The sequence below is a fragment of the Myotis yumanensis genome, unplaced genomic scaffold (genome assembly GCF_028538775.1).
Source record: "Myotis yumanensis isolate MYYU_CA2020_CCGP unplaced genomic scaffold, mMyoYum1.0.hap1 SCAF_19, whole genome shotgun sequence".
Taxonomy (NCBI): domain Eukaryota; kingdom Metazoa; phylum Chordata; class Mammalia; order Chiroptera; family Vespertilionidae; genus Myotis; species Myotis yumanensis.
Genome location: NW_027223770.1, coordinates 2493032 through 2510967, shown reverse-complemented (window position 1 = coordinate 2510967; position 17936 = coordinate 2493032). Strand labels below are relative to the sequence as shown.

At 50.9% G+C, this 17936-nt stretch overlaps 1 protein-coding gene across 1 annotated transcript in view; it reads left to right on the top strand.

The window, feature by feature from the left end:
- UBASH3B (ubiquitin associated and SH3 domain containing B) overlaps positions 1–17936 on the top strand; it is a 140472-nt gene that overhangs the window by 33679 nt on the left and 88857 nt on the right. The window lies entirely within an intron of this gene.

Sequence of the window (17936 nt, the reverse complement as noted above, 5' to 3'; positions counted from 1 at the left end):
GTTGTGATGGACATTCTTATAGATAAATTCCTGTGTCCTGAATAGGAGACTGAGATTAAAAGCCCAATAAATTCAATTTAAAAAATAAAAAAGCAAGAAAAATATAATGCAAAAACATTTTTTAAAAAGCGTTAGTTTTATCTTTGGTAAATGGAGGTGACGATGCCATTTCCGAGCACTGTCTGATGGTCCAGGGGAGGACGATGAAGTACTTAGCACAGTGCCTTGCACACAGCTAGCTCTCCATGGGCAGTCGCTGTTCTTAGCTTACTTTGTGTCTGATTGTTTTAAGTGTCAAGAAGTGGAATTATGTCCTCACGGTTTGGAGAACTGTGTGCTTTGACTGCGTGAGTCAATCTGAAGGTCAGTGGAAGGCAGATCGGGTGAAACAGAAGCCACAGGACAGAGCAGCTCAGCTCCGAGTCACGCCTGTCGGGTACGGTGGCCTCGATGGGGTCATGGCCGTCACTGTGGCTGTCCTGACGTCCCCGGCCAGGACCTGGGCTCCATACCCACCAACATATCCCTGTGTGGCCCAGCAGCTGCTAATGTTTAAAGACACGCCCGGAAGAGCCTGGGAAGCCATCCTCCCCTTGAAACTCGTCCTTGTCCCCTCATTGCTCATCTTGGCGCCTGAACTGTAGGGAATGGTGGCTGAGGGCGGGTGCTGGCCAGGGTGCCCTGAGCGCTCAGACCCGTCATCTTGCTCTGCACAGTGCACGGTCTAACATCAGCATCAGTGATACCTCGGAGTCTGGAAGGCGGAGCCCAGAGCCTTGCAATGATTTGTTCAAGGTCCTAAAACAGTGATGGCGAACCTATGACACGCGTGTCAGAGGTGACACGCGAACTCATTTCTTTGGTTGATTTTTCTTTGTTAAATGGCATTTAAATATATAAAATAAATATCAAAAATATAAGTCTTTGTTTTACTATGGTTGCAAATATCAAAAAATTTCTATATGTGACACGGCACCAGAGTTAAGTTAGGGTTTTTCCAAATGCTGACACGCCGAGCTCAAAAGGTTCGCCATCACTGTCCTAAAACAAACAAGTGGCAAAGCCAGAACCAAACCCCAGGCCATATGGGTCCTGCCCCTACAGTGTTCTCCTCCCTGGACATGCTTATTTCCAGTAAATGAGAGGTTAGAGGTCATGGGTGGGTTGGACAGACATGTCTGCCTCTCTTTCCTGAGAGGTTTGTTACCCGAAAAATGAAACCTCGTGGTCCTGTGTCCTGCCCTGGGCCTGTGGCAGCCCTTTCCGTGGTATTTCTGTTAACATCATGGAGAAGCTGGAAGGAGCGTCATCAGGCGCCTCGTTTCTCTCCTCACTTCCTGCATGTCACACAGACACTTGCAGCTGGTTTCTGCAGGACAAAGTCACTGTTTCTGCACAAAAACTTCAGCAGCCACGCGGTGTTTGTCTCCCTTCCCAGGCGCGGAGTAGAGGAAGCTGGCCCTGACTCCTTGGCACCTTCACTACCGGCCGGGGCGCAAGGAGAGCCGAAAGGCCCCCTCCGTGCAGAGCTGGTTTCAGAACTGCACCGAGACCTTCTTCCTCTGGGGCTCTGGACCTCACGTAGCTCCTCTGTCAATTTAAAGTTTAAAGTCATTATCAAAAAGGTGTTTTTATTGAACTTTCAAAGACACCAGTTCATCTGTTACTGCGATAGCCACCTACCACTTGCGGTAAAATGGTAAAATGTCAAGCTGTGGGTCAGTGTACAAATGAGAACGGCTGCCTTGCTTTGCCTTACGCTGGGTGAGTGTGGATCTGGCCTTTTGCCGAGTCCCACCGATCCAGCCGGAGGCCCTGGTCACTGTTCTGTGGGCCAGCCTGGTGGCCTAGGCGTGCTTTCAAGGCTACAGTCACAGCTACCACAGTAGGCCCGGTCTGCCTGCCAGATTCGGCTTTGATCACGAAGGAGGGCAGTAGGCCAAACAGAATAAGGTCACAGACGAGGCCAGAGTGGTAAAGAAGGGCGTGGAAGTTTTCCAGGCCGGGTGCATTTCTTGGCTCCGCCATGAATGTGACTTAATCACTCAGATGTCCTCACCTGGGTGTCAGTAGAAGTGCCCACCTTACACGGCGGGGGTAATTAGGTGGGGGAATGCCTGCGAAGCACGCGGAGGTAGTAAGTGCTCTGCAGTGTCAGCCATCAAGCTAATGTTCTTATGCTCTTACTGATCGTGGCTTTGGGTACTTTTAGAATTGACAGGAGGAGAGAGGCCAATAGAAGTGTTTTCCTACTAGACGTTCAGGAGCTCCTCGTGCCCCGAACCTGGCGCGTAAAGGGGACCCGCAGGGACGTGGGGCAGACCCCACAGTGAAAGCGACATCAAGGGATGGATGGTGGCAGCAGTTGGCGTGGGGAGCGGGCACGGAAGGCTTCTCAGAGGAGGGGCAGGGTGGGGAGTTTGCATATTATTCCAGGCAGACGCTGTCCGCAGACGTAGAGGGGGCGGCATGTCTGGTCACAGCAGACGGGGAGTAGCCAGGGATGCTTCCATTCAGCACCAAGGAGGAGACACATTTCCTCCTTCAAGGAGTCTAGGGACGGTGGGGAGAGGCGCACAAGCAAGTGAGTGGTAGGTGAAACCGTCCTCAGGGCCTCAGGCTCAGGGCATCCTGGGAGCGATGGCTCTTCCCCACCCAGAGCGTGGGGAAACCGTGGAGGGAGGATGACAGCCTCACGGGCTGCTGTGAGATTAACCAGCTGGAGGAAAGTGGGGGAGAGGGAAAACATTTCATCAGGTGTCCGAATGCAAAGGGCGAGGAGGTTTCGAGTGGGTGCAGTCACTGGAGCAAAAACCGGCTGTAAGTGTGGCTGCAGGAAAGAGCAGTGAGGCCCAAAGAGGTGCGGCTCGACCGTGCCTGTGCGCACTCACTCTGCAGTGGGTCTTGCCTGCCCACCGTGTTCCTGCGAGTCCCAGGCCCAGGCCCAGGTGTGAGGTGGGCAGGCTGCAGCGATGTCAGCGGCTGTGGGGACTGATTGGGGTGCTAGGCAGACACGGCATTAGGAAAACAGAGACACACCCTGGCCCGTTTGGCTCAGTGGACAGAGCGTCAGCCTGCTGACTGAAGGGTCCGGGGTTTGATTCTGGTCAAAGGCATGTACCTCGATTGCAGGCTCCATCCCTTCCCTGGTCGGGGCTCATGTGAAAGGCAGTCGATGATGTCTCTCTCTGTCTCTCCGCCTCCCGTCCACTCTCTAAAAATCAATGGAAAACTATCCTCCGGTGAGGATTAACAGAAAAAGAAAGAAAACAGGGCTGCACATGGTGAGCAATTATTTATTTTTCAATTCTGATTACAAGAGAGGCTCGGCTCAACTAACCAGTGTTCCATGTGTAACACCTCTTTCGTTTAACCTTAACAGAGAGCTACAGGCTTGAGGCTCAGAACTCGGCAGGCAAGAGTGTGTAACTGGAATTTAGTAAGATTGTTTTGTTTCCTGTCTTTAAAAAAAATGGATATTTTCTGTTCATGGCGAATGGTACTAGTTTTTCATTTATAGAAGTCATATAAATTTTTCTTAAAAATGTATTTGAGTTCAAGTACATGCGTTATTTTAAGAAAACATACTTAAATACGGCGGGTACTGATGCAGATGCAGCAAAACCGAGGCATTGATGAGGCTGAGCCCCGGCAGCAGGGCCTTGCGCCTGGGGACGCGGAGGAAGAGGAGCGGCCGGAGCCATGCTGGCCGGTTCCTTGGTGCCGAGGTCAGGGCGTCACACTGGTTTGAGGCCCCAGCTCCCAGCGTAGAGCGTGGCCGTAGCTTGCGGGTCTCCCATGCGCAGCGGGTCTGCTCCAGAGCTCAGCGCTTGCATTTATTTTTCTGCTCCATCTACTTGGGCCATCACTCAGCCGCGTGGGTCCTGGGAAGTGGGGGGAGCGCTGGTGTTAGCTGGCAGGAGCCTGTGGTGGCCCGGAGGTCCTGCACTGGGCTCGGCTGGAGAGCACGGACGACTGGGACTCCTCCCACTTTGTGGGGTGATGACACCCCCTTCCTGGGACCAGGGACCCTCTAAGAGTCCCTCGTTCTCAGAGAGATGCAGCCAGAGATGGAAGATGCTGCTGAGTGTCTGAGATCGTCGCCATTTCAGGAGCTCTAAGAGATGTTATGGTTCTTTTCTTTCTCCTTAAAAAGATTTTTTTACTACTCGTAAGCATTTATGCATATCATGTTTTATACCAGTGGTTCTCAACCTTTCTAATGCCGTGACCCTTTAATACAGTTCCTCATGTTGTGGTGACCCAACCATAAAATTATTTTCATTGCTACTTCATAACTGTAATGTTGCTACTGTTATGAATCGTAATGTAAATATCTGATATGCAGGATGGTCTTAGGCGACCCCTGTGAAAGGGTCATTCGACCGCCAAAGGGGTCGCGACCCACAGGTTGAGAACCGCGGTTTTATACAGTGCAAACCTTTTAGTACTTGGGTATGTGGTTTGCACCCCCAATTACACTGTCCCTCTCCCTGGAGGTCCCATGATGCTCAGAAAAGACAGGCCATCGGCTCCTGCGCCCCAGCCAACCAAAGAGCTTCCCGATGCAGTTTCCAGTCACTGCTCAGAGCTGCCACAGACCTGAGCTGCCGGGTCGTCACTGAACAGCCACGTTGAGCATATGGTTTTGGCCTAGTGACCAGTTTTAATGTCTCAGTCCTGAGCGGGTAGAATTTTAACCTAAATGATATCTCTACACGCTTTCTGCCTCTAAATATATGTATTTTAAAAGACAGCTGAAGGCTAGAATGAGTCAGTTGCCTGTGTTTGGCCACAGCAAGCCTCCCAGCCTCCTGGGTCAGTGCTGCAGGCCACTGGGGCGTGGCTCCCGCTGTGCCGAGCACAGAAAGCAGCCCAGCTGGGATGGAGGCCCCACTGTTGACAGATGTTTCTCCTTATCTTGTTTTCACATCAGTTGCAACTCAGGTCTGTTCAGAACAAGCGTGGGTGGGGGTTCCTCCCACCCTGCCCTCTGCTAACTGTTAAAGCAAGAGGGTGTTTTATCATATTGTTTTTCAAGTAAAGATCAGCACAGTAGTTGGTGGTTGCCATAGGTCACTGGAGGGCTTTGTTGATTGCCAAGCAAAGCCAGCCAAGCTTGGGACCACATCCACGCCCACACATCACCGGATTGTGGTGATTGGGTGGACGGCTGCTGGACATTAGGTAGATCTCAAAACATATAAACTACATTTTCAAACTCAAGTAATTGGACAGTTTTTTCAAATCAATTTCCAGGAATTATAGCATGCAATGGACCACTAACATTCCAACTGCACTTTTCAATCCACGAAGCACTTTTACATATATGACTATTCCCATGTTACAGATGAGAAAACGGAAGCTCAGAAATATTGAGAAATTTTGGCCGAAGCCTTGTGTTTTGTGGCCAGTAGTGACTGAGGCAGCTACAAACCAAACCCCAGTCTCCTGCCTTCCAGTTCTGAGTCTTCTTCTACCATCCTGCCTCACATTTATTTCCGTCTTTTTGTCCAAATTGAATTCTCCACTTGCTGCTTCAGCATATAGCATCTCAGGCCTTGCTAGTTGTGGTCTAGGGGCTGTAATACAGACATGTAAGACAATAGAGATGAACCCATTTCATCACTGTAGATCCCTAAGTTTACAGCAATTTAGAGATAGCGTCAAGGAAAGCACTAGTGTTTGCTGGGCAAGCAGTCGCTATGCTGGGAGCTTCCTGGGCCTGTCACGCATGAGGGCACATATTTGCACACCTCCCGGTTCCTGCATCACATGGCAGACGGTTGCACTGGAGCTTGGAGATACAGGGAACTTGCCCGAGGTTGTGTAACAAGTAAGTGGTGGAGCCTGAATTGAAACCTAGGCTTGCCTAATCCCAAAGCCGGCCTGTCCGCCCCATTCTGTGATGAGGACACCATGGCGGAGGGACTGCCATGGCCTCAGCAGCACAGCCCAGTCCTCTGCCCAGCACACCCACAGGCCTCGGCAGGTTCTCTGTCCCATCAGATAACATCTGCCAGCCCTGCAGGCAACCCTCTCTCCTCACCTATGCCCCTGAGGTCATGAAAAGTTTTCTGCAATTCACATCAGCCATTGTATTCTGCCTCCTGTTGCTCTCCACCTTCCAGAAACCCTCCATGCCCCTCATCTGGGCTTTGACAAAAGTTGTTGACAAGTAACCTCATTTGATCCTTTTGATCAGTAGGATTCTCCCTACCTTACAATAAGGTGCGAGGGTTGGCTTTGGAGACTACAGGAAAGTAAGGATAACTTCAAGCTAAAGTAGAGAAAGGTGTGCAGACACAGTGGGAACAGCGCTGACCTGCGTGAAAGCCCAGGCAGGTGTCCGGTGGCCACCAGCTCTGAGGTACTACCACCCAGGCCCAGGGGCACCCTGGCTGCCATGTGTTGGGGCTCTGTGGGTCCTACAAAGGCCAGACCTAAAGCCAGCTTACCAACCCAGCGTTCACACCTCCACCTGACTCTCTTTACACCCTGTACTCCCCAGCCCTTTGGAAATGTTTTGCTTCTTTCTCCTCTGATGCTCATTTTAGCCGGAAGTTGTGTGTATAAATGTGTAATATTTGCAAACCAACAGTTCCAAACCTCTTGGTCCCACAGGCCTCAGGGCCAGGAGAGGCGGAGGGTTTCATGGAAGGGACTCCGTCCAGAGGTGCCTGCTCCAGAGAGCTGTTCTATGTGACCCGCACGGCAACGCTTCTCTCACAGAGAAGACAGGCTCCCGTGGGAGGGCCACGCATGCAGGGTCCCCGCAGTGGGTCACCGAGCAGGAGCAGCGTCCGGCCTCCGGGAGCACATGCTCTGTCCGCTTTGCTGCGCCACCTGCCGCCCGGTGCTGCCCCGCGGCTCACCCGGGAGGAGCGTGTGGGGCACAGGCTGGGTTTGAATCCCGCTCAGCAGCGTTCTTGGTCCCGCAATCTCTGTGCTGCCTCCTGGTCTGTAAGTCATAGCATCTGCCTTCCATAAGATTGAGAAACACATCAGATGACAGAGTTTCCATGTTTTGTGATGTATTAAGCTCCACATAAATGATGTTATTTAATTTTGAAAATTGATTAAGGAATTGACAATGGTATCCACAGCCCAGTGGTAGAACTGGTCATTAGCCAATCAGGAGCTTGATTCACCTGGACTTTGGGTCTCCCGTCAGGTACCAATCAGAGCATCCTTCCCCCTCTTCCTCCCTCTCTCCCTCCCAGGCAGGACTGCTCCCTCCTTCCTTCCCTTCCTCCCTCCCTCCTTTCCTCCCTCCCTCCCTCCCTCCCTCCCTCCCTTCCTCCCTCCCTCCCTCCCTCCCTCCCTCCCTCCCTCCCTCCCTCCTGGGCAAGACTGCTCCAAGGTGCAGGGCCTCCCAGACCACACTCACTGGGCCTCCACTCAATAAGTTTAACATTTCTTTTTAATTTTTTAATTTTACTTTTTCAATTAAAAATTTCCTGAGCTCATCTTACCGCTCTCATAACTTCTGATCATTACCTGTCATCGTGCTGTGAGCGGGGGGATGGGCTGGGAAGGGATTGCAAAGTCTCCCCTGGGTTTGCTTTTCTCAGGAAATGGGAGAAGCGCACTCGGACTCAGCGCCTCTGTGTGCTGAGGGTTCCAGGAAAAGACCCTCTGCTCACACTCAGCCAGATCACCCTGTTTCATCACAAAAAGATATCAGTGCCGAGGGCGATAGCTTTGGTTTTCCATTGGAAATGCCCGGTCCGTGCATCCTAACCTGCCAGCCCGGCCTGGCCGGCCTGCGTGGCTGTGCGTCTGCTCTGTCTGCTTTGAAGTTCTTGCTTCTTTGTCCGAGGACATTAAAAACTCCAGTTGTATCTTGGAGGAGGGGGGGGGGGGGGTGTCTAAGCACTTTACCAATTGATTTTGGATTATAAAGAAACAAAAAGACAGTAAGAAATGGTGTAATTGTGTTTCATTTGGGGGGGCCTGTAGCTCGAAGTCCCAGGGTAATTAACACGGGGCAGCGGGTTAGAGGTTCCGGCCTCAAGGGCAGTGGGAGAGCCTGCGCAGCACGGAAGTAATGAGCTAAGTGTCTAATGAGAGCGAGGCACCTGCAGGGACAGCTTCTGCGGTTGCTCGATGGGACGGGAGCCTCTTCACACTCACAGTTTCCGACGTCGTGGGTGTTGCACACGGGCCTTGCTCTTCCTTCTGACACCCCTCTTGTCCCTGAGCTCCCGAGGGTTACCCGGAGCCATAGGCTGGCATCTACACGCACCCCCAGAACACCCTGGCAGCCCACTGCTGCTCGCCAGTGGGGGGGCTGGGGAGCTGAGAATAAGACCAATTCTTCCCTCTGACTGTCCAGCCGAAATGTCTCTGCCTCCATCTCAACCTGTCCTGACACCTTTGGCCCAAACACAGCAGGTCCTCTCCCCCTCCGAGCCCCTCCGAGCTCCGGGGCCTGTGGCCTCTTCCTTAGGAGCCTGTGCCGCCCCACGCTGTACCCCTGGCTCCGGGAGCTCGTCTCCCTCAGGCCTGACATGGGGCTCACGAATACCAAAGTGTACACTCAGCAGAGACGATCACCAAACACCCCAAGAGGACACGTGTCATTTGTTTCTCAGAAATGGACTTATTTGCTTTAAGAATGAATCCAAGTCTAACAGAGTGCTGTGCGAGGAGACATTTCATCCAGGACACGGAGGCTTTGGCCTGGAGAGATGGGAGAGTGTAGACCAAAGACCTGTGGAAAGTGCTCGAAGGAGGGCGGGAACGTCATCACGTACAGTAAGATACAGGACTCTGTCCCCAGGAGGCCTAGGGCTCCTTGCTTTCCTTATGGGAGGTCAGGTTGGAGGCTTCACAGAAGCCCATTACAAGAGATTCTGGAAACCAAATATGTGTCTGGACTTTCTGAGAATAGATAAAACATGAAGCAAGAGGAAGAACCATCAGATTTTAACTCAGAGGAAATGTGTATTTCCCTCCCTCTTCTGTGGACTGTATTAATGCCATTAAAACGAGGAAGAGGAATTGCTATGACACGCACTCCCACTCCTGGTTTGCATGTATTCGTCATTCATTTATGCATTTATTCACTCGCTCATTGAACGCATCACTCACTCCGAGGGTGGGCGCCCTGTCCGGTTCTTCCCTCTGTCCCGAGTGAGGCCCACATGAGGTACTTAGTACCTGGCCGTTGAACCGGGTTTGTTGCAGACATGCCACACACTTCTTTGAAATTTCTTTTTATTTTTTAAAACAATGATGAGTCAAACAATCCATATCCCCTTAGAAAATACGGGAAAGTGCACCTGATTAATCATCATAGACTACGTTTTGAAACTTTTGAGACTTGATTTTAATTGATTTTAAAAACAAGTTTATATCATGTCTCCATAGAAGTTCTGAGACACTGAGAATCAGTGGGCGCCTGAGACTCCCGGGTTCTTGGCATAAACATAGAGCATCGTGTGACTGTACTTCTGAGACTCGCTCTGTGAGGTCGAGCCTCCTTCCTCCAGGACACAGAAGATGCCTGGCTGAGCAGCTCTAACAGGAGAGGACTTGGGGGCCTGGTATTGGGTTAGGGGTGATGGGAGAGCACAGTTTTTAGGGCAGAAGAGATCCTGGTGGCATGCGCCCTGGGAGGTGCCCTCTTCGACCTGGTGTCCATGGCACGTGCCCTACGGGCTTCAGCGTGGCTGTTCCTCCCTGTCTTCGTGGACAAGAGGATGTCTTGGCCGAGGGGCCGTTGCCCCTTACAAACCAGCACCCATGTCCCGAATGCCTCACTGGAATCGGACCTCAGCCTGCCGTGGTCAGGGCGCCTGTGACCCGAGGTCCCATGGAGAGCAAAGTGAAGTTTTGCCCGTAGGTGCGAGTGCTCCGGAGGCTGTGTGTGAACTCAGAGAAACCGGAGCTGGTTGGCATGTGACCCAGGGCTCAGTCCTCGGCTTGGGCACCCTGAAGCCTGCCCGCCCGTGTTCTGATTTAGCCGAGTGCGGAGCAGCTGAACCACAGCTGCCCCGGGTCTTCCCCCAAGAAGGAGCTGGAAAGCACCTGCTGCTCATTCACATGCTGCAGACGCCTCGTGACAGGGCAGAGGACAGTGGGTGTGGGTGGTGTCGGGTGGGGCTGGTGGGCTGAGTGGGGGACCCGAGAGGCTTCAGCTGCAGCAAAGCTGAGAAAGCTGCCCCCTCCTCAGGCTGCTCTGCAAACAGCTGTTTCCATTCCTTTTCAAATGGAGAACTTGGTCCCAGGGTTGCTTTAGGACTGCATTTTCTAGAGGTGGCAGAGGTGGCAGAGGGTAGAGATAGCCAACTCTCTTGTGTGTTCTTTATTTTGGGTTAGAAGAAAGGAAAAGACAGTCCCCTGGAAGAAAGGTCTTCCACCACGCCCTCCTGCCTCACTCAGTCCTCAGAGGCAGGTGTCCTTCCTTTGGATTCCTGATGTTGGAATCCAAAAAGGAGCAAGAAGTTCTGTGGTGGAAGCAGTTGACTAACTGAAACCCCAGGTTTGGCATTAGTCCCCACAGGTCACCTGGCTGGACTGGGTCTGCACCTCGGGCCACCTGGGGCTGTTCAGAAGGAGTCAGAGCGTCCATCCTGGAGACAGAAGGCAGAGTCCCTCCGTATCTGTAAAGCTCTGGTTCTTAGTACCACCCCGGATTCAGGTCCAGGGTTCAGGACTTGAGAAGATATAGCTTCTTTGGAAGAATCCATCTGTCCCCTTCTCAACAAAGTTGAAAAAAACAGATTTGAGAATGCTCTCCTGAGCTAGCCTTTCAGTGCTTCTAGAACCTGAGCACTCAGAGGAGTGCAGAGGCCTTGCTTGTACATCTGGCCGCTGTGGGAAGAGGCAGCTTGCTGCCAACAATATGCGTTCACCAGAGTGTACATTGCACATGTTGCTCTGGCACCTGGCACCCTGGACAGGGATTCCCTTAGGGAAGCACAGATCCTCATAACTGGATGCGTTGGAGCGGGTGGCTAGTATGGGGATAGCCTTCAGAATAATGAGTTTAGGCTTGTTCTCCTGATGATGGGATCCAAGAGGGAGGGAAGTCTTTCAGAACTGTTTATGGTGGGGTTACAGAAATCCTCGCCTGGAAGGAGTACCAAGAAGTCATACAGGGTGGGCAAAAGTAGGTTTTAGTTGTGAGCACACGAAACAGAGTTTATTTTGTATTATTTATTATCTAGAGGCCTGGTGCACGAATTCGAATCCAGTGGGGTCCCTCGGCCTGGCCTGTGGGGATGGGGCCGAAACCAGCTCTCCGACAACCCCCGAGGGGTCCCAGATTGTGAGAGGGCAGTTCTTGGGTGACGCTCCCCAGAATCGGGCACCCTCCTCTCTGGTTCTGGGTGCGTCACCTGAGAACCGAAGCTGCCAAGTCACCACAGCTCAACAGCTCCTGCATTGAGCATCTGCCCCCTGGTGGTCAGTGCACGTCATAGCTACCAGTCAGAGCGTCTGCCCCCTGGTGGTCATTGTACATCATAGCTACTGGTCAAACAGTCAGACAGTCGCTTAGGCATATCTATCTATCTATCTATCTATCTATCTATATATATATAATATTATTTTCCATGCAAAGAACTGTAAACCTACTTTTGCCCCGCCCTGTATGTACACAGAACTAATAACTTACAGTTGGGTTTATATACTGAAAAGGGACTGGACTATAAGAGGGAGACTCTCAGCTGCACATTGTCCATGTGCTGAGCAAGGATGGCACCGATCCAGGTGAAGGAAAGGCTTGCCTCTACCTGACCCTGCCAGGGCCGATGGGCTGAAGTCTTCAGTCAGGTGTTGGTGCCTAATTCTTTCAATGTTGTCATTAGTCCAAAGTGAAAAGAGCAAAATAAACAGTTTCGGTGGGAAGTTCCCAGATGGTCTTCCTCAGGAAGAAGAGACCTTTATTCTGAAATTGTACCCTTCCTGCCATTTTAGTATTGAAACATCCTGTCTTCTGTGAATTAATTGTGATCATCGGTAGCAGGAATTTTAGATGAAGATTCTTACTTGAGCTTGGTTAATTGGAGTGTTGTCCATACGCCAAGGGGTCATGGGTTTGATTCCCAGTCAGCGCATATGCCTGGGTTGTGGGTTCCGTCCCCCAAAGGGGCACATGTAGGAGGTGGCCAATCAATGTTTCTCTCTCACATCAATGCTTCTCTCTCTCCCTCTCCCTCCCTCTTTCTCTAAAATTAACAAAAAACATATCCTTGGGTGAGGATTAAAAAATAAAATAAAAAGATTCTTACTTGAGAAAATTAAAACTGAACAGTCCCATGTGATTCACTCCTACCCCACTGATCTGTTTTCAAAGTAATTGGTCCATAAAATGCCAATATCTGGGACCAACTGGTTTACCCATACCATACACCGCCAGGCAGATAAAATTTTTCTGCTCCCTATCCTGAGAGAAGACTCTACATCCCTATTCGGCAGGTTTTTCCAGTACTTTCCTCCCGCCCCTAATGGAAAGTTGTAACCTTTCCCTAGTCTGTGCCTTCATTGTTTGATGCTCTCATTCCTTATCTCTCCGCTGTGAAACCTTCTAGATACCCTTGCAAGAGAGTTAACTTGCCTTATCCTCCTCTGGACTGCCTATGGGCCTTGTCCCTAATTTGTTATGATGATAAATGATAGTCATTTGAATGAACTTCTTTCTCACTAAGTTGTGTCCATTAAAGACATTTCAAAATTAAGAAGGTATCTTTTTATCTTTTTTGTCATTACTAAGTACAATGCCTGATAAATATATATATGTATTTGTTGAACGAATAAGCATCCTAAATCAGGTTGCAGTTAAAGCCTACTAACTCGTTGATTTCCTTGGGTAGCAATAAATAGCTAGTCTCTTATATTAAAACTAGAGGCCTGGTGCACCCATTCGTGCATGGGTGGGGTCTCTCGGCCTGGCTGGAGATTGAGGCCTATCGGGGGGCCAGCCAGCCAGAGGGAGGGACCCTGGGAGGTTGGCCTGCCAGCCCCCACCTCCTGATCAGGGCCCCGGGGGGAGGGGCCATGGGGGACTGGCTGGCCGAGGGGAGGGGCCACAGGAGGTTGGCCGGCCAGGGGGAGAGGCTGCGGGAGGTTGGCTGTGGGAGCATACTGACCACCAGGGGGCAGTTCCTGCATTGAGTGTTTGACCCCTGGTGGTCAGTGCACATCATAGTGACTGGTCAACCAGTCGTTCCAGTTGTTCGGTTGTAACGGTCACTTAGGCTTTTATATATATAGACTAGTAACCCGGTGCACTAAAATTTGTGCACTCAGGGGGGTCCCTCAGTTATTAAACATTTATCAGCACAACACTGACCACATTGGTGGTGGTGGTCTTGTCAGAATGTGTTATATTATGCAGATGAAAATCTATTTAAACATATTTGATGTAGATATTTTCAAAGATGGAAGAATTGTCCCTGTCAACTATTTTAATTGATTCATATCTTCACTAATTGTCATCATTGCAAAGTTTTCAGTCCCCATATGGATTGCTGGATATAATAGGTCATGCGCTGTCCCTGTCCTTTGAAGCCTTTGTTACCTTAAGGACTCTAGTTTTCCATTTATATGTTTAAGTACCAACCTGACTGGCTTAAAAATGTAAGCTTTTAACACTACTCTCTCTATTCCGTATCCTTCCGATAAAAAGTGGAGTTGGGTTGCAGCACAGGAGAGAAATTCAGAAGGGGAATATTGAAGTAATGACTGCAGTAGGAGAAGAGGGAACCTATTTCCCTGCCCACAGGCGCTGGTGCCCTGGAGCACAGGGCTGGCAGCTTCTCCGGGTGGCTGCAGCCTAGGACCTCGGGTGGGTGGCTTGTCCGTCTCCTGGGCTGCAGCCAGCCACAGGTGCTGGCGCCTGTACCAAAGGTGGGCGCCTTCTTCTTCTGGCGGCTTCTTCTTCTTCTGTGCTTCCAGGGAGGGCAGTCAGTTATGTGTATATGTGTGTGCATGCAAACATAGGCCTGTACACGTGTGTATGTGGAAATCTGCTGGGCAAGTCAAAACCATAGAAGAATTGCCCCCTATCTCTTGAATCTTCCAGAGATATCCCCCACTTTTTTATTCTATCACTACTGGAGAGTCAGTATTTGCAGCCAGCCAGCCAGTGACTCTCTCAGTGTCTATTTCTGACTTCTTCTTTCCCTGTCTGTCTTCCAACCCCTAATCATATTTCCACCTGGATGCATCATTTTTACTCCCAATATGCTGTATAGAGAAGGAGTCAGGATGCTGTCTTCCCATGAATAGTACTCAGTAACAAACCAATTGCATTTTAGTTGGGCAATGCCCCTACCCACCCTTCAAATCCCTTCCACCATGCATTTCTGTTTCCCTTTTTGTTTGTTGGATTGTTCTGCTGCTCCTTCTCCTCACCCCACCACCCTTGGATCGTAATGTAAAATTCTTTTACCATGTCAAGAAATTATTAAAAATACAGGTACTTTGAAAAAAAATACAGGTACTTCTCCGAACACCGGCCGGCAGGGGCGGCCGCCTCTTCCCTGCCCCGCCTGGCTTCTCTGATCACCGGCTGGGGGGTGGGCAAAGGCGGCCCCGGTTCTCCGATCATGGGCCGGGGGGCCGCCTTTGCCCTGACACCGGCTCTTGCCTGCCGCCTGGGTTTCCAATCACCATCAGCAGCAGGCGGCTTCTTCCGTCCTTCCCCTTTCCCCTCCCAACATTGCACCTGTGTATGCAAATTAACCGCCATCTTTGTTGGCAGTTAACCACCATCTTTGTTGGCGGTTAATTTGCATATCGCCTTGATTAGCCAATGGGAAGCGTAGCGAAGGTACGGTTAATTACCATGTTTGTCTATTATTAGATAGGATTCTCCTTATTGAATACTGTGATCGATTCCCTCTTTGGTCATCTCTTCTCCTGACATCATAACAATAACAGTAGAGAAACAGTGGGCCAGGGATCTGAAACCTGGGCTCTGGTTCTGACTCTGTCCCAAGTCACTTTCCCTTTGGAGACTTAGTGTTCTCTCTGTAAAGGAGAGGGCTGAGAGTGATGGTCTCACAGGTCCTCACCATCCTCCACATCCTAGAGAGGAGAGGGTGGAGGGCAGGGCCCTCAGATGTGAGATGCAGGACTCGTCTCTGGGAATTTTACTAAATTATTTAAAGATTTATTTTCATTTGATTTTTGGTAACCTATTTGTACATTCTTTCAACAAAGGTTATTGCCCAGTAAACGGTAACATTCACTTGTAGCTCTCGAAAGGCCTGGAAGCTGAGCATCTCTTTGTTTGATGGTTGTTTGAGTGCTGGTCTCAGAAGGTAGTGCTCTAAGTTGTTTTTGGTTTATGTGTTCATTGATTGGTTGATTGATTGATTGACTGATTCATTGTTCAGTTGTCTTGGTTTGAACGAACATTCTCAGGGATTTAAGATAATGGAGAAGCCCTAACCGGTTTGCTCAGTGGATAGAGTGTCGGCCTGTGGACTGAAGGGTCCCAGGTTTGATTCTGGTCAAGGGCATGTACCTTGGTTGCGGGCACATCCCCAGTAGCGGGTGTGCAGGAGGCAGCTGATCGATGTTTCTCTCTCATTGATGTTTGTAACTCTCTACCCCTCTCCCTTCCTCTCTGTAAAAAATCAATAAAATATATTTTAAAAAAAGATAATGGAGAATAACCTGAGTGGTGTGGCCCAGTGGTTGAGCGTTGACCTATGAAGCATTAGGTCACAGTTTGATTCATGGTCAGGGCACATGCTAGGGTTGTGGGCTCCATCCCCAATCGGGGGTGTGCAGGAGGCAGCCGATCAATGATTTTCTCTCATCATTGATGTTTCTATCTCTTTCTCCCTCTCCCTTCCTCTCTGAAATCAATAAAAATATATTAAAGAAAAAGATAATGGGGAATAAATGATGTGGTGCAGCCTTCCAAGTCACTACAACAGGAGGAAGGTAACAGAAGTTAGAATGTCCAGGTGAATGCTCTGAGGGAGGTCAGCAGCAGCAGGAGGAAGAGGAGTGTGGGAGTGTGTGACAGTGAGGGAGTGGCGGGGGTGGGGCCCAATATTATCCGCCAGGCATGGTGCCGTCTTTTACATATATTATCTCCCTCTACATCACAGCCACTCAGGACTGCAGTCAGACGGCAGCTGGCCCTGGCACAGCAAAATGGGCAGTAAAGGTGCCCCAGCGGAAGTGGTGTTGGGGGCAGAGGCTGACCCGGGAGGGCAGACTGGGGAGAACTGGGGGACAGGAGCCCTTCCCCAGTGTTTGCTCTCATTCCGAGGGGAGTGGGAGGGGTGGTGGAGAGGTTGGGAATAGCTAAGTGTCCATCTTAGGTTTTCCAGGACAATCCTAATTTTGAAATCATGCCTTTAATTGACAAGCCATAGGCAAAACATTGACATTGACTCTTGTTTTAGAAAATAAGGTCACCAGTAAAGGCACGGGGATAGGAAGTGTGGAGCTCTGTCGCCTGAACACATGATTCCTGGGAAGCAAGGCCTGAGCACTCTGGACTCCGCCTCCGTGTGCTGGCCAGGTTCCCCCAGCCAGTCCTGAAGGGGCCCATCCACCCTCTTTAAAGACGCCGACGAAGAGGGATCTCAGCCTGTAGTTCCGACTCTAAATCTCTGAAGCAGATATTTCTTTTGGGAGAGGGACCCCAAGCCCTGGAATTCTTAATCTTTTTAGTGCTTTGTGTTTAAGAAAAAGGAGTGGTAATTGAATCCCATTCAAAACTCCGTCTCCTTCCTTCCTTTTTCCTTGCCACCCTCTCCAGGTAGGCGTGCCCCATGAAAGTCACCAGTTCCCGAGTGCTGGCAGCTCCCAGGACACAGGCAGGCTAGAGCCCACCTCGGGCCAGGGGGTAGCTTGGTCAGAGGTCTGAGTGGTCGGTGAGGAAGGCCAGGCACAGGAACACTCAGTGCCTGTGAGGACACACACAACCAGGAGCACATGTGCCTGTGAGTCTCCTGAGCGGCTCCCTGGGCACGTCAGCCTGGCCTTGGCCTCGCACTCCCTCACTCTGCGTACCTGACGCGGATGCACATGGGAAAAGAGCTGAGATTTCCTGACAGAAGCGGTTTTCCGTGTTTCAGTTTGGGCAGATCCCTGCTTTCCTGGGGCCTCTAAAATGGGGTACTGACCTTGCTCCTAATGTCTCTATCTACCCCCCACAATGATGCCGCGAGGATGAGGAAGGAAAACAAAGCACCGCAAGGCTGAAGAGCACCCAGGGGTGATTTTGTCCATTTGCCACCACCGCACAGCAGTGCCCATCGAGGAGAAAGAATGCCTGGCATAGCGGCCGCCTAGGGCAGGGCCTGCAGCTCCCCTGGCTGGAAGCCAAGGTGGAAGTTGTTGTGACAGCTTTTCTTCCATTCTTTCTTTTTTCTTTTCCTTTCCCCTGCATTGCTGTTCATCATCAAGTACTTCAGGCCATTTGGGGAAAAATTACTTCCCTGAAAATGAGGGAGCGATTTGCGGCATCTGTGACTTTCTTTTTAATTGAATCTGTTCTTCTCAGATAGCAGCAGCGAGTGCCAGCGTCAGCAGTAGGATTCAGCGTGCACAGTCTGAAGGCGCTGGAGATAAATTGATGTGCTCTGTACACATGCAAATTGAACGGAAGCCAGATGGGCACGTTGTTCTCAAGGTCCTCTGGAGGGCAGTGGCTGATCTGAGGCTCTGGGTGAGGAGGTGGGGGGTCAGCTAACTTTCCTGAGGAGCTGCCGTGCTGGATGCACCCCCGGGGGGGGGGGGGGGGCGGCTGGGAAGCTTCTCCAGAGAGGGGGTCAGGTGACAGGGGCTTTCCCAGGAGCCTGAGTGGGCCCAGAGGCTCTCCTGCCTCCTTCCCTGCTGCCCAGCACAGCGGCTTAGTTGGCTCCCATCTCTTGCTCTCTCCAGCCTGGCTGAGCGCCAGGAGGGCGGCCAGGGGAGGCTGTTGTCCTCCTCAGATGGTGCCCTGACTCCAAGAT